This window comes from Mastomys coucha, unplaced genomic scaffold (genome assembly GCF_008632895.1).
Source record: "Mastomys coucha isolate ucsf_1 unplaced genomic scaffold, UCSF_Mcou_1 pScaffold1, whole genome shotgun sequence".
In the NCBI taxonomy this organism is placed as follows: Eukaryota; Metazoa; Chordata; class Mammalia; order Rodentia; family Muridae; genus Mastomys; species Mastomys coucha.
Window position 1 is genome coordinate 84,009,785 of NW_022196891.1, and position 8,264 is coordinate 84,018,048.

Consider the following 8,264-nt stretch of genomic DNA (forward strand, 5'->3'; position numbering starts at 1 on the left):
AAGGATCATTTGTTTGTTAATGTGCTGTACCTTTACTTTAGACAACTTTTATTCTGATGTCCCGTTGGCTCAGTAATGCTTAAGATATCAAATTGTTTTAACAAAGTAAATTTTCTGAACTTGGGCTAAGAAGACAAAAGAAAGGGACAGGTATTTGTTATGGGAATGGGACTGTCCTTAAGCGCTCCTTAGGCACTCTAAGGAAGGCAGGGGTGAAGCCCAGGATGAAGGATGGCATTTTGGAAGTGTATTAATAACAGCGCAGGGTTCAGGAGTAGTTATGGTTGAAATATCTGTTTAAGTGTACAGTTCTAGTTGCTAAACTTCGCACAACCAGGAAATGCAATGGCATTTTTATTTTCCTGTGTACTTTAAATAGTCCTCTGTTAGTAGTCATCCTCAGTGAAATGTAGTGGCAGCCTTGGGAGTCACTAGTCAGTATTGATGCTTAGTACCGTGGTGTAGAGGCTCTGAACAGCTCCAAATAAATGGTATCAAGAATCCGGAGAAGAAATGGTTGATATTCTTTAATGCAAGCAGGTTTTGAGAAACCATGGATATTGAGCAGAGAATTACTTTTTCTTATGATGGGAAGTCTGAAGATAGCCAAGGATGTGATGTTTGAAACTTAAGAAATACAGAGAAATAGTTCTTCAAGGAGTAGGCATTGATGGAATTTCCATGTATAATGACGGAACAGTAAACTAATGTGTACTTGTTCTCATTCTCTACCAATTTGTTGTAGAACGTCATCAATAAACCACTACATCTCACATGGGATCATGGTTTTTTGTTTTGTTTGTTTTGAGACAGGGCCTCATGTTACCCAAGGGTAGTCTTTAACTAATTATGTATCTGAGACTGGCCCTGAAGTCTCTCCTGTCTCCCAAGTGCATGTACCACTACACTTGGTGAGATCATGAATTTTGAAAATCAAGTTGTTTACATAGACAGCTCCCCCAATATTTTTCTCAGGTCCTGTAGGTCCTAGTGCATCCTGTCTATCAAATTACTGTCTCTGGAATACTTAGATAGTAGTTAGTTGAATGTTATGGAGTAGATTTCTACCATCATTGGCCAGTGAGTGGGTTACATAGTTTATATAAGGTCAGAAACATGTACCTTACATGTGTGTGCATATATGCCTGTATGTGTATGTATATATATATATATATATATATATATATATATATATATATGCCACAAGCATATATGTAATAAATTCAGATAGGTAGATATGCTCTAGATTGATTCACAAAAGTTTGTCTCGTAAGAAAAATAATTGTCACAGCCAAGCCATTATTTTATTAGTGGTCCATCCCAAGAATTCTAAATAGATTGACCCTCAAATTATAATTGCCCATAAAGTTAACAAAGTTTCTTGGTGGCCTCCATCAATACCAGCCCTAGTCGTCCACAGAGATCCTCCACTCTTCTAGCCCTCATGCCCCTCTTCGTTTACTCCTTTCCAGTTACCTCTGCTATAACTGCCTGAGATCTACTTTGTGACCCAATCCATACTCCGCTCACTCTCTCAGTAAGGCCTGATCAAAGTTCATTTTTCTCTTTGAAACTAGCTTTAAAAGTCGTAGTCCCAACAATCAAGATAAATAATGTGTTGTTTATGCCTGTTATCTTGAAATTAGTCATGCAAATGTTGCAATTCTTATTTTGTTTTAAAGTTTTTTTTTTTATTTGTAAATTCTATATTCCCTTTCCATTTGTCCTTTGCAGCTGCATAGAATTCATGCTAAGTCTGGATTGTCTGGGTGCTAGTCCACAGAGGCATGTTTTATCCCCTACAGTTTCTTGGAGAGTGTGGTAAGATGCTTAGATGTGAAGTCTTGTGTGTGTAAAATGGAGTGAGAGATGTATAGGTGACCACAAGAGAAGATTGCACTCTAGTGCTTTGCTGGGTGTTAGGTGTAGTCAGTAATAACACATTTAAATACAACCTGCCTGTACATCAAATTGATTAGGCTTCATATACTAGTCATTTCAGATGATGCCAGTAACGATTTCCTAATACTTTACATCTTTAAGCCCAGTTTGACAGTAGTCTGGGAGCTGGAAAAGCTCAGGAAAAGATGCAAAGAGCTCTGACTCCTTTCTGACCTAATAGGAAGTTCTTTGAGAGCAAGAGCCAGGCTATCTAGGACGATTTGTGATGTATTGAAAACAAAACCCAAAAAGACAAGTGTCCCATATACCCAAGCATCCTTTTATTAGTATATTACCATGATTTGCTAAGTTCACGCGTGAGCCACTGGTTTTCTGTTGGCTAATGTCCACACTGGCTAATGTCCCATTGGCTTTATCTAGTGTCTTATTCCGGCCCGGTCTAGGACACTATATTTATTCATCAACCCACCTGAGGTTCCTCCTGACTGTGACAGTCTCTCAGACATTTCTCATTTCTGCTGACCTTGACAGGTTTTTTTTTTTTTTTTTTGGAGTGCTAGTTAGGTACTTTGCCCTACAATTAAAAATAGTTGGATTTTTTTTCCCCATATGATTAGACTGGGGCTGTGGGTCTTTAGGAGCGTGATCACAGAGGTAAAGTGTCATTTTTATCATTCCAAGGACACACACCAAAATTCTGAAGTATCGGAATTGATAAGGACCTAGATCCACTGGCTGAAGTTGCAGGGCCTGACAGGCTTACCCACTTCACTGTGTGTGTGTGTGCTAGATTTTTTTTTCCCTTCATATTTTTTTTTTTTTGAGACAGGATCGTACTAGACTGGCTTTGAACTTTCAGTCATCCTCCCTCAGACTCTGAGAACTAGGAGTGCTGGTATGTTACATCACATCTGCTTTCTTTTCATATTGCCTTTCTAGAAAGATGTCACCATGCGCAGCCCACATTTAGGCATGGAGCGTTTATGCTTCTTTCCTATTCTTCCTATGCCAGCTAGTTTTGTCTAAGTATGGAACTATGGGTGTGTAGGGATTTCATGTATGCTCTAAGTTACGGCTTTCTTGCTCAAAAGTTGTAAGAAATCTACGAAAGGATTTTCTTTTTAATGTTGAGATGGGTCATTTTTACGTGTAAAATTGTTACTCTCTCTCGTGTGGCTGCCTGCATGCCTTTCTCTCACTCATTTTCTTTCCATACACAGATCCTCTTTCCTCTCATTGGCTTCACCCCCGCTCTACCAAGTTAACTGGTAGATTCAAGTGCCTGCTGGTCCCAAGGCCTATCTGAAATTCCATGCAACCCATTCCCTTACAAATCAACCCATAGAAACTGGCCGTTCACTATGTGCAGTTGCTAAGGGCAGCAAAAAAGAGAACATAACTTTAAAAGCTTAAAAATCCTAAGGCGAAGCTTTGGTCACTAGAACTATTTTAGCTGGCTCCTGTGTCTTTTTTTTTTTAATGTCCACATCCCAGGACTCCAATGAGTGCCTCTTCATTTTCTGGTGTGTGTTATTTCAACTTCGATTTTATTTTTTTTAGCTTTTGGTTGCAGTGACAGATAACCCAAGAGAAAGTGCTTATAAATAGGAAACGTTTATTTTGGCTCATAGCTTGATTTTACTCTGTGATCACTTGACCATTTTGCTTCAGGTCTGTGGCAGACATCTACATTGTGTTGGAAGCCTGTGGTGGGGAGACCTGTTCACCTCATGGTGTCTAAGAAGCAAAGAGAGGAAGGAGGCTGGGTTCCCAATGTCCCCGCTGTTCTAGTTTTGTTTCTGTGGCTGTGATGAAATACTGTATCCAAAGCAACTTAGTAAAGAAAGGGGTTTCCTTCAGTTTACATCATGGTAGGGGAGCGTAGGCAGGACTTCAGCCAGCCACATCACATCCATGGTCGAGCAGACATAAAGGAAAGTTCGCTTGCTTGTCCTCAAATCTATTTCTCCACTGAGACGCAGTTCAGAGTTCCTGCCCAGGAATGGTGTTACAGTGGCCTGGATACTTTCATATCAGTTAACGTAGAGCGTTCCCACAGCGGATATGCCCTAGGACCAATTTAATGTGCATAACCCCTCATTGACCATCTTCCCACGTGATCTAGGTTGGGTCAAGGTACCAAAGCTAATCATCACACCCTACTGGGCCCTATCACTTCCCAATAGTGCAACAGGCTAAGTAGTGCAACGAGCACATCAGTACATTCAAGATGGAAATACTAGCACCTAGTAACTCCCTCAGCTCTTGCTAGGTACGGTATGTGTTGAGTTCTATCGCAGCGCATTGTGCTATCATGCTTTTCTGTAGTTTAATTCTCAGAACACATCACCTGTGATTGTAGTTTCCTTTTCTCATGTTAAAAAAAATACTTAGGCCACTTATTTAATGCTTACATTTTTCCCTTCTAAATGTTCATGTTTCTCTCTATATAAGGTATTGGCATGAAGTCCAGAATTATTCTAGCAAAGTGTGTGTGTGTGTGTGTGTGTGTGTGTGTGTGTGTGTGTAGTAAACAATTCTAAGGGCTTCGTGAATTTTAGACATTGTAAGAAGCAAGGCTCTAAAAGTCAAGTGAGTCTCCATAGCCGGCTAGTGTTATTTTCCTTCCTCCCAGACCCATGTGCACAGCTAACATAAAACAAGACATTGACCTGGGAGCTGAAAAGCAAAAGGCCTAGCATGAATGTGGATAGGTGTCATAAATTTATGCCTTGGGTCAACACAATTTACTCCTGCCTCCTCCTCTGGGACTCCCTTGCCCCCTAGTCTGGCTTTAGACAATGAATTTCCAGGGAGTTTTTGCCTTTTGATCGCCCCAGTGATCTAATGCAATTGTCCACTGGCAGAAGCGCTGTGAGGTGCAGAATAAAGTAATGAAGGTAATTTGATTTGCGCTCCTCACCCACCCTTAAGATCTGCATGTCTTTATTGTATTAGTTTTCTAATGAGATTCCACTGCCCGCTCCCCGTAGGGAGACTAGAGCACCGGGCTGTGGGAGGGGTTCATCTCGGGAGGGTCCTCCCCATTTACATCCCATCCTTAATGGGAATGGACCTGCTTGCCCTTGACTCATAGGGTGATCCTATTTCCCTTCCTGGCTCTGACAGACAGGAAGTCAGGGAGTAGCTTCAGAAGTAGGGAAGGGGAGGGCCAGTGGGTTCAAAGGTCAGTGTGTTTGACTGAGAGGTTCCCAGCGCACCAAGCGGATTCCCCGCTCTCATCACCCCAGGATAAGGGCAGCTTCCTGTATAGGTGCCTCATTCTCAAGGCTGAGCTCACGTGTGCTCTCGCTCACCAGCATGACCCCCTAGCACGGAAACAGGAAAATCCACAGGGCTGCTCAAAGCCCAGATAATCTGTTGCGCTGGTGTAGTGCTCTGGGTTTGAGAAGCCCGGCTGGCCACGTGCCACCTGAGCAGGGTCTAAGTGTGCTTTATTTTGGAGAAGGCCTGCCTGCCTCCTCTTACCAGTGTTCCTTGACTCCCACCACACACACACCCACTCCTCACCTGGAGCCCTTTAAGCCTTGCTGCAAAAGGTCCAGCCCTCTGGGTCCTGCCCGTGTATGTGTGTCTATAAGGAGATTTGCCACCCCACTGCCTTTATGTCTTACCTATTTTTCACACTGAAATATTTATGTCTCCCAAATGACATTGTACACCTAGAGTGCGGGGTGGAATTATTGTTTTCACTTCGAAAGCGGCTTTTCCTTTCCAAGGTGTCTGTGGCAGCAGCCTTTGATCCAAGCACTTGGGAGGTAGAGGCAGGCAGATGTCCGTGAGTTCAAGGCCCTCCAGTGAGTTCCAGGATGACCAGGGAGGGTTCTAGGGCTTGTCAGAGAGACCCTGTCTCAAAGAACAAACAAAAGAAACAAAAGGCTGCTTTTAAAACTGGTCAAACATCATTGCTAAAAAGGAGTCAGTATGACACATTTCTTTAATGCAGTTTAATGAGTTATCTTAAAATCCATGTTGATGGGGGCGCAAGCACAGGTAATTCATTGTTCACAAGTTCACTTCCACAATTAAAAAGGGCTCGGGACTCTTTGAGACAATGGAAGAAGCCTGAGCACCTGCCCCCAGAACCAGTCTGTTTTTAGCAAAGCTCGAGTCCCTGAAATCATGGAGGAAAGGGTAGGCCGAGTGATTGACATCCAGACGACTTTTCTAGGGGGAAAAAGGTAGTTTCTATCTAATCTAAGGTCTTTAAGAGGAATCTATCAGCTTTGGTTTGGCTCTCAGTGGACAGGTGCCTGTATCGTGGAGGCACCATACATAATTCACCACCAGAGAGCCCCGGAACTTAGCAAGAAAGCTAAATTACCTGTCACTTGTAGAAAAGGTGTTCCCTGTAGGTCAAGGTTGAAAGCTCTGGAGGACCCCAGCGAGGAAGAGCACATCCGTTCGTATTTAAATGTCAGGCCGGCTTCTCAGCAGCCTGGCAGGCTTGCTGTTTACGCCCTGAATTTGCCTACCTGTTTTCCAGGGGCCAATTAACACTCTCCCCCCTTCTGACACTAGACTGGGGTGGACCAGGACTGTCTGTGAGGAGGGCGAGCCACCATAGACTACACAGAATACAAAAGCATTCGATCACAATTAGCGATAAAACCCTGAGTCCAGTCCTAGGCAGACCCTGATTGAGGAGCACAGTTCATGAGAGGCAGGTGCCACCTGGCTGTCAGTAAGCAATAGTATGCCTTTCTACTCGAGGGACTGACTGATTGGCAGGTAGGAAGTGAAGGTGGCCGGAGTCTGTATAGTAGAAACTCAGAGAGAGAGAGACAGACAGACAGAGACAGACAGAGACAGAGACAGACAGAGAGGAGGGGAGGGGAGGAGAGGGGAAAAAGAATTAGAATATTGCTTCCAAAAGTGTTTTCTGAGTTTTTTTTTTTTTAAAGCATTTTGCTATTTTGGTTTTGGTTTTCAATATTTTATAATAGCCTATATTTTAGAAGCAAATTTTTGCCAAAACTTGCATTGTATACATTTGTCATTTTTAAAATTTGATTGATTGATTGATTGATTGATTGATGAATGCTCTATCTGCATTTACACCTGCTTACCGTGAGAGGGCAAAAGATCCCGTTACAGATGGTTGTAAGCCACCGTGCAGTTGCTAGGAATTGAACTCAAGCCCTGTGTGTGGAAGAGCAGCCAGTAATCTCCTCAGCCCTCCATTTGCCATTTTAAATACCACGAGACACAGCCCACTTGAGGTTTCTGAGTGTTTGGATAGAGAAGGGTGCCTCGTTACACAGGAAGCTTACCAAGCTTAGAGCAACCATCAACACAACAGGCGCAGATGCCCGAGACGCAGTGCCTTCTGGGACGTTAGCATAGGTGTGGGCGGGGAGGTACAAAAGCTGAGCCGTAGACCTTTCCAGAAACTAGAGGCCAACTTCCGAGCAACGGATGTCAGCCACCGGATGCTGCTTGATAACTAACTGACGGATTGAGAATTCGTTGCAGAGCTTGGGAAAATCTGCAGCGTTTAAGTTCAGACGACTTGACTGAGTGGGCGTGCTTTTTAAATATCAGCTACAAGTTCGTGTCACTGCCTGAGTGTTTTCCTGAATCCAGAACTCACATCCAACTGTCTGGGTGAGGATGGAGGCCAGGGATGGCTCGGTTTCTAAAGCGTTGGCCTCACAAGCACAAGGAACTGAATTAGGTACCCCAGAACTCATCAGTGGGCAGAGACACTTGGGATCCCATCGGGGAATTATGGAGCTTTCTGGCCTATAAGCCTAGCATGCTTGGTGAATACAAGACTAAAGAAAGAGCCTGTTTTTTTAAAAAAATGGTTTTTTTTTAAAAAAATGGGTTGCTGGTGTTTGGATAGTGCCATCATGACTGCCTTTTGACCTTTCGTGTGTGTGTGTGTGTGTGTGTGTGTGTGTGTGTGTCCGTGTCCTCTCTGCTCTGCAAACTGCTGTACACACACACACACACACACACACACACACACACACACATGCCACCACATTGATGTTTTCTAATCACACAAGATAGTATGAATCTGTCAGTGTTAGCAAGAGTATACTGTCCGCCGCTTAAGGGCTGACACCATGGGCAGTTCTTACTATGTCCTCAGCAGACACCGCTGGTTCTCACCCCTCTCGGCTTCCCCTCTTTCCCCAGCCCCTTCATCCCACTTTCAGTGTCTGAGAGACTTTTACTAGATTGCCCCAAGAGGCCAGTGTTACCCTCTGTCTCTTTCAGTATTTTACTCAAATGATAGTTTCTCTGGGAGGTCCTCCGTCCATTCCTCTTTTCTGCTCTGCTCTCTGCCAGGGCCTAATATATGTCAGTCTTCTACCTTACTGACTCGACCC

At 43.6% G+C, this 8,264-nt stretch overlaps 1 long non-coding RNA gene across 1 annotated transcript; it reads right to left on the bottom strand.

Moving 5' to 3' along the window:
- Positions 1 to 5,591: 5,591 nt before the first annotated feature.
- Positions 5,592 to 7,349, bottom strand: LOC116071856. Its single transcript, XR_004111208.1, has 2 exons — positions 7,197 to 7,349; positions 5,592 to 5,769 (listed from the first exon to the last, which is right to left on the bottom strand). It is a non-coding gene; the product is annotated as an uncharacterized LOC116071856 (long non-coding RNA).
- Between the last annotated feature and the right edge of the window lie 915 nt (positions 7,350 to 8,264).